Below are 7,985 nucleotides of genomic sequence, written 5' to 3'. Positions count from 1 at the left end.
TCATCCAAGAAAAGGGTTAAAAATCTGAGGCTCTGTCTGTCCAGAACTCCCATGGCTGCCCTGCCAGGCACCTTCTTGCACTCCCCTCTTCTCCTTCTCAGCCGGCCAAGAACAGGCACCAGCTCTCTCTCTATCTCTCCTGGGGGGGCGGGGGGGGGGGGCTGCCCGATGCCTCTCAGTGCTCCTCCACCCTTCCATCCTGCAGGGGCCTTCACCTCCCTTCTGGCCAGGGCCCCAGCCTACCTCACCCGGCCGGGTGGCTTCCCCTGCCCCGCCCAGCCCGCAGCCAGGCAGGGGAGATCTGAACCTTTCCCTGACCGGAACCCAAGAGAGCCTCCCAGGGGAGAGCCCTGCTTTTAACCCTGTTTTCTCAGAGGCACATCCAATGTCCCAATGGCCACATTAGGTGCCAATATTAAAATGTGAACATTTATTGGCCTAACCACAGCATCCCAGAAAACACATTTCCTGTCAAACCACCACACTGTGGGATATGCTCTTGTCCTGAATACTGAACTGCAGTATTGTCTGATGATTTTTTGAATCCTTTGAAGGCATTTTGAATTCTTTTTCAGCCTTAAATTAGACTAAATAGCTTTGATTTGTGGGTATTGAGCAACAGAAATCACTGCCCTGGCTTGCCTTTTTTACAGCTCCTTTCCGTGGGAGACTCGCTGCAAACGTCACAGCTGGTGAGACAGTGGGCACACCATCATTCTGAAAGAGCTTTGCACAGTAAACATAGAGGAGGATTAAATATTGAAATGCAGGTGACAGGAGCTGCCCAATGGACTCTGCTGGTGGAAATCAAATACTAGTCTAGTCTTTTGAAGGCAAATAATTCCTCCCAATGAGGCCAGACAGGCTTGTTTGCCTTTGAATCTGAGCATGTGGACAGTAGTGGATGGTCTACAGGTTGAAAACAGTGTAGATACTTCTCCTTTTTTTCAATAGTGGCTCAGAAACTGAAAAGGCAGCTATAAAATGGTAAATACATCCCTACAGATTCAAAAATGGTTGTTCTTAAGTTGCATCTCCACCATAACAACAAATTGTTAGAACTAAAATACAGATGGGAATTTTATAGCTTCTCAGAAATGAAGCAGGAATTGGCCAATGGGCCTTAGCAGTAGCTACAAGTTTTTCAGCATGAGGCATCTCAAAAGTATTTTAACCGTACAGAACTTTTCTGTACTTTTGGCCTTTTATCTCAAGGATGCATCAAAAAAAAAAAAGGAAAAAAACCCCAAGAAAAATAAAAAAGAACAAACCCTACCAAATATATATATATATATATATTACATGACTAAGATAATAAGCACAATCAGTAACATATATAGAGACAGAACCCAATGTTTTTAACTTTCAACCTTGTCTTCTCAACACACTCTCGAAAATGGAATTGTTTCCCTATCTGCCTTGAAACATTTTGGAGCAAAAAACACTCTAAGGTCCTGATAGGTGTTTTGGTCAAAAATCCCTTCTTCTGGTTTTCTGTCCAGAAGCAGAGTAATGGAGGGGAAAGCTGGTAGCTGGCCAAAGGAGGTAGGAAGAGTAATCATCATCCACAACACTGGGGCTAAAGAAATTTCCACAGAAAATTACCTGCCTTATTACTTGTTCATGGGTTGGGTTGAAAGCTCAGAATCTGTTTCCATGTTTCCCATCCCTCGAATGTTCTATTTCACAGAATTCGAGCCTCTCAAACTTCAGTCCTGCCAGAACAGCCTGCCATGTGCTGTCATAGGGGATCTGCTGATGCCCACTGACTCTTACCAGTCTAGTGCTCGTCACTGTTGCAGATCAAGAACTACTGAATAGTTCTGATGAATGCTCTTAGAGTGGTTGAAAACAAGGAAAGAATGACTAGACATTTGTATGATCAAATCCCCTGATGGAATAAAAACAGGCCAGGACAACAAGCTTAATAAATGTATTCATTGTCATAAGAAGGGAGATGAAGGGTCCAAAAGATTACTTGCATACTTACTGTTCTAAATCCCTTGTTATCTGGTAAATTGCAAAGGATGCCCGGCTTTCACCAAAATGCAAATCAGATTAAAATGTGAAGCCTTACACTTTACTGGATATAAAACTTCATCATCCATTTTTAAATCTTAGAGATTGCGATGTTGTCCTGGTTTAGGGCAAATTTGGAGGAGAATTTCCAAATTAGGGCCCCTCCCCGCAACTGGTTCGGGAAGGATTCCTCAGAGAGAAGTGGAACGAACCTGTTTATTTAATAGGCACAGCACCCCCCAGCACGCAAAAGGAACAATTCCGGATGACACCGCTCTGAAAAAGATGACAAATTCAGAAAGTCTCTCTTGGGAGGGTGCTCACTCTCTTCTCAGTCCCTCCAGTGCTGCGCCAGCTGCTGCAGGCCACAAGGTGCAAACTCTCGGTGTTTCCCAGGTCCCAGTCCGGAGCAGGTTCAAAATGGTCAGTAAAAGGAAAGGAGAAATGGTCCAGGAAGAAATTTGGACAGTTTAGCTAAACTAGCTAATGAGCAAAAGCAAGCAGAAGCGAAGCAAGCAAGAGTGAGAGAGAGCAAAGCGAAAAGCAAAAGCAGCAAAAGCAAAAGCTGCAGTCTCTGTGTCCCGCCAGGCTGATAAGAAAACCAAAACAAAACATTCCCTCCTCAGAGCCAGTCTTAAAGGTACAGAACATAATATCCAACATTCACAGAACACATGAATGGGGATACATGCATCATAACGTCACCCTAGGACAGATGTATTTCCTATTAATACCTTAATATTAATAAGCTTTAGAGCTGGAATTCAGAGGGAAAAGAAAGCTATTTTGAATTCATTCTATTCAATCATCTTGTCTGGACTGTCTCTTCCTGCTTTTCACTTCTGAAACTCTGTATGAAAGGCATAGAGTTCTGGATTAATTCTTTTCAACAGTTTCCCCTGTTATTCTTCTTTAAAGGCAAACCTGAAAAATCCACACTTTCTTTCCCAACCACTTCTAAAATTCCATTGAGAAGCAAAAAAAAACCCCATCAAACAACTAAATCTCTGCTCCAATTTGTAGGAAAAAACCCCATGCCATTAACTGCTTTCCTAACATTTTCTTTCTCTTGTATTAATATGGCAACCTTTTCTTGCTTTTATAGATTAGAACCAAATTCTTAAAGCTATAAGGAAACACAGGTTTACTGTAGCTGATTCTGAGATACAGTAGTCCAGCAAGGAGTTCAGACCTCAAAAGAAGAGTCTGTACCACAAGATTCAGCACAACGTTGAGACATATTAGCTATTGTTCAAGAAAAGCCGCCAAAATGAAACTGCTTAGACTTCTATACTATCATGGGTGCCTACTTCCAGAACCTGACCTAAGTTGCTGGAAACTAGCTGCAATATGACTGCAAACAATGCTGCGAATGTAGGACATTGTTATTCTTCTCTTCCATTGAAAACCACAAGTGGAGTTGCGTCATTTTCTTAAAAATTCTCTATTTCCTTCCAAACTGGTAAAATAATGATAAATAAAGTGTTCTGTTCATACAGTTTAAATCTAATAATGTTCAAAATGAAAAAAAAAAAGAAATTCATTCAGATATGGTCTGCAATAATACAGCCGAGAGAAGAGGAACCAGTCTGGCCTACAAAATAAAGTGAAGCAGAATTTGGGAATTTGGAACACCTTACGATGTAATATTTAAAGAAAAAAAAGAAATAAAATGTAACCTACCCAAACTCAATCAGTGATGCACCGCCAGAGAAAAAAGAACTCATTACTACTACTATTTCTTTCATTCTCAGACAAGAAGTTAAATTATCCTCTTGAATGCACGGAAGATTGTTGCGAAAGACAGCAGCCTTCTTCTTTACAACATATTCTTCAGAACTCCAGGAGACAAATCATTAGAGCTATGAGGCTCTTTCTCTCTGTAAAACTTCCAGAGCATAGCCACTATTATATTCCTTTAGAGATCCTCACCGCCCTGGGCGACTGGTGGATAGTCTACAGCTCCAGTACATCAGCCAGACGCTCTGCCTTATTTAGCATGGCTACTGCAGCAAGGACATCATCTCTACTGGCTTTCTATCCAAAATATATGCAAGGCACAACAAAGAATATACCCAAAACACTGAGCACAGCCTATGGCCTTCAAAACAAAAATCTCACGATGGCAATACTGGATCTTCTGATCCAAACCATCGGGAAACATTTCTTTAGAGGCGAAAAAAGCTCCTGTTGATTGTACAAAAAATAGTGATGTAAACCAGAGTTGCATGACCCAGTATTTCTATTGAACTGGAACTATTTTGATCAATATTATGGATCCATTTCTTTTCAGGGCATTTGGTAAAAAATGTAAAGTATAGTTTAAAAGGAATTATTGGATGCGTACTAAGTACTAGGGATTAGTTAAGGTGTTGGTTTTGCATGGCTTGGTTTTTGGTGGGGAGGGAAGAAGCCAGCCACAGAAGTGAATCTTTTGTGAAAAGCTCCTAGAAGCTTCCTCCATGCCTGGCAAAGTGAATCCCTGCTTGGCACTAAGAACAGACATGCTGCTAAGCCAATTAGACAAGCAGTAATATATTTAAGAAGGAAATCAAAACTGCGGCCAATTAACTTTTAAGTTTGCTAATTTTTTGGTTGGCACCTCTTCTGGTTTGAAAGCAAAACCAGCAAGAGATGCTGTCGCTGTTGCAGTGTGTGTTTTTGATTGTAATGCAGTTTGAGTAGTCAGTTTGATAATACTTCCTGCTTTGTGCTGTTGGAGCATATTTTATTATTAAGGGATTGTTCCTTTCCCCCCCATGTTGTTAGTTTTTGCCCTAGTTGTCCATCTCCCCAAAGACCTGCCCTTTTCTTCCCTTTTCCTCCTCCCACTGAATGTCAATCCCTCCCCAAGCCTGCCCCTTTCTCTAGAAACTTCCCTATCAATTTTATAGTCTTCAAAACCCCATTGGTTTGTTTAAGTTATTCTCCTCCCTTGTAGTCCCCTATTGGTTTAAACATTGTATTCCCCGCCTTGTGGTCCACCCCCAGTTGCTCCCAGTGTGTTCAAGATTGTATCCTCCTCTGGGACCTCTCCCCATTTCTAAGTTGATGTATGCATTTGGGTCAGTGTCTTTGTGTCCCTGACCCTCCAGGGAAGAAACTCCTTTGGAAAACATACAGAAGACCTCTCCCTGTTCCTTGTCCCTGCCCTCGGCGCAGTCCTATCCCCAATGCAGTCCACCTGTGCCATAGAGCAGCTGTGCCCTACAGCTGCACCCTGGATTCGACAGCTTTCTGGGGGCAGCCCACTCTGGCTGTTGGTGTCAGGAGCTAATCGGTCTGAAGAAATCCAGCATGGCAGCAAGACTCCAAGTCAGAAATACAATTTATTAGGAAAAGGGGAAAAACCAAATACATGCAATAGTACAAAAGAAAAACCACGGACAGAATACAACCTGTCACCCTGCTAGTTAGGGTGGTGGCAGCAGTCCGGATGAAATGGCCTTGTTGAAGTGGTGATCCTGTAGAAACCATCTGGTAGCTCTTGTCCTCTGAAGACCAGTGGGTGAGGGTGGCCGTTCCTCTAGGAAGCCAGTGGAAAGACTGCTTGTGGTGTCCCAAAACTCAGATTATATCCAGCTGGGGATGCTTAGCTCCTGCCCCCTGGGCAGAGCATCTTGCAATGGGCTCAAATTGTTCTGAGTCATGCGGTGGTTCCTTGATTACCCTTTAAACAGAAATGGCTCCTGGAGGCAGTCATCTCTGAATCATGTGGCAAGACATGGATGGCCCTGTTAAGAGATAAGGAGATAAGGAAAAAAACGATGCCCCTCCCGGTTTCAGCAGCTCTTGAGGTTGGGAGCAGAAAACATTTTTATATTGTAGCCTAGGACAATACAGGATGAATGCTTTTGCATTTGCAGGAAGTTTGTGTGGATTTGAAAAGCATCCCTATAGCAGAGGCACAAAAGTATTCTCCTACCCTTTTAAATCATCTTCAAACCAAGCAATTCTCACAATAAGGTAGCGCATGAATGACTTGCAAGTGAGTTGAAGAAACACGGCAAAGATAAGTAGTGTTCAACTGCAGGGAATCGTGTAGGGACACCATACCTTTATATACCTTTATATTTTAAATCAGGAAGCATGGATGGACCGTTTTTTTCCCCTTAGTTGACTACAGAACCAGCGGTCCCTTGCGGGAGGGTGTTTGGATTCAAGATGACACTGGCAGCTAAGAGCATGGCTACATAGAAGGTGCTACTTTGAGACCAGAACATTCAACTACTTCAAGGCAGATAGGAGAATAGCTGACTAGTGACAGCTCTGAGCAGAAGAGTCTGGGGCTTATCCTGTGGGACCAATAGTAAGACATTTCAATTGAAAAACCCCATTCATTTCCAAGGAGCAAACATCAGTAAAAATAAAAGGTCAAGTAAAGACACCCTAGTGCTCTTCTTATCAGAAGCATGTTCCTCCATATGAGAGTATTTAGGAAAGGACAGTCCATTCATAAAGAAAGGTGTGCCAGTTAGAAAACCTGTAGAACAATACAAGACAAACTCACACAATATGCATCCTCAAATGCAAAATGAAGAAATAATCATTTCAAGCTTCCGTGGAATTAATTGCATTTTATTTGTTCTTTTCATTTCAGCTGCTCTCAAGTTATTTTTTAAGACTGAATTTTATGAATTCAGCAAAGCTCTCTTTTTGAATGTCTGCATACCCCTATAAAACACTGAGGTGACAAAGAGAACGGCAGTGGAAGGAAACCTGGTCCACCTCCCCCTCCTTGAAGCTTTAGGCCAGCGAGTGATTAGAATTTAGTCACTTCATTTGCTTTACCAAGAGAGAATGTTTTCCAGCCTTTATCTTTCCTTTTGGAGCTGATTCACTTTGTAGTCATAAATTCTTGACTCAGTTGGTGAGAAACAATGGCATTACAGCCGTGGATGTTAAAGTGCACTGATGGGAAATGAAGTTTTCATCTTCAGGTCCTTGCTTCAGTAAATCTTCCAAATTCATCAGAAAGAAAGTTCCCAACCAGTAATCCCCACTCAAATGACCTAATTCAAATAGTTTGTAGGCATAAGAGGCATCAAGCAGGTGCTGTCATCTGTTAGGGGAATAGCCAGCCAGTACATGATTGTCTAGTTAGGCGGCAACAATTTTGGAAAGAATTTAGTTTTTTTGTATTGCAAGTGAATGGTCAATACATTTTATTAGTGGATACGGGTAAAAGAATGTCTTCTGCATCCTTTCAGAGGGGAAGCTTCCCTAGATCTAAAGCTGCTCAGCTCCACGATAGGATGCTTTGTCTGAAAAGGGAACTCAAGTCTTTGTCCTTTTGGATTGCTTCCATAGTTTTTCACTCACTCTTCGGGTACCTGTTAATATGTTCTGTTATCCCTTGCAAACTTTTATGGGCATAGTCACTGAATTGGTACGTATTCCATGAAGTCCACAGGCCCTGTTGAGATGCAGCCACAGGTCTCAAGGGTGTTAGCAGATGTTATTCTGAGGCCACTCCTAATGATTTTTGATGGATCATAGTGACTGAGGAAAGTGCCCAAAGACTGGATGAAAGCAAATGTCACCCATCTTGGAAAAAGGCAACTAGGAGGACTTGGAAAAGTACAAGCCAGCCAGCCAGCCAGCGTCATTTTTATCCCCAGGAAGTTGATGGAGCAGCTATTGCTGGAAAGCATTGCCAGGCACATGAAGGAGGACAAAATAACCTAGTCAGCATGGATTTACCAGGGGAACTTGATGCTGAACAACTTTTTAAACTCCTCTGATGAATCAACTTGCCTGGTAGATGAAGGGAATATTGTCTGCCTGGGCATCAGGAAGGTTTTGGACATTTATCTACGTGGCAGCACACATACATCCCAGAAGTGTGCAAAGAGGAGGGAACCAGTGTCTTTTCAAGGATGCTCAGTGAAAAGACAAGAGGCAGTAGGCACACACTGAAATACAGGAGATTGCCTGTGCACATCAGCAAATGATTTTTTACTGTG

This window comes from Agelaius tricolor, unplaced genomic scaffold (genome assembly GCF_023055355.1).
Source record: "Agelaius tricolor isolate 1412-34295 unplaced genomic scaffold, bAgeTri1.0.p SCAF_19, whole genome shotgun sequence".
NCBI lineage: Eukaryota > Metazoa > Chordata > Aves > Passeriformes > Icteridae > Agelaius > Agelaius tricolor.
The sequence above is the reverse complement of the archived record's forward strand: the minus strand, read 5'-3'. Positions refer to the sequence as shown.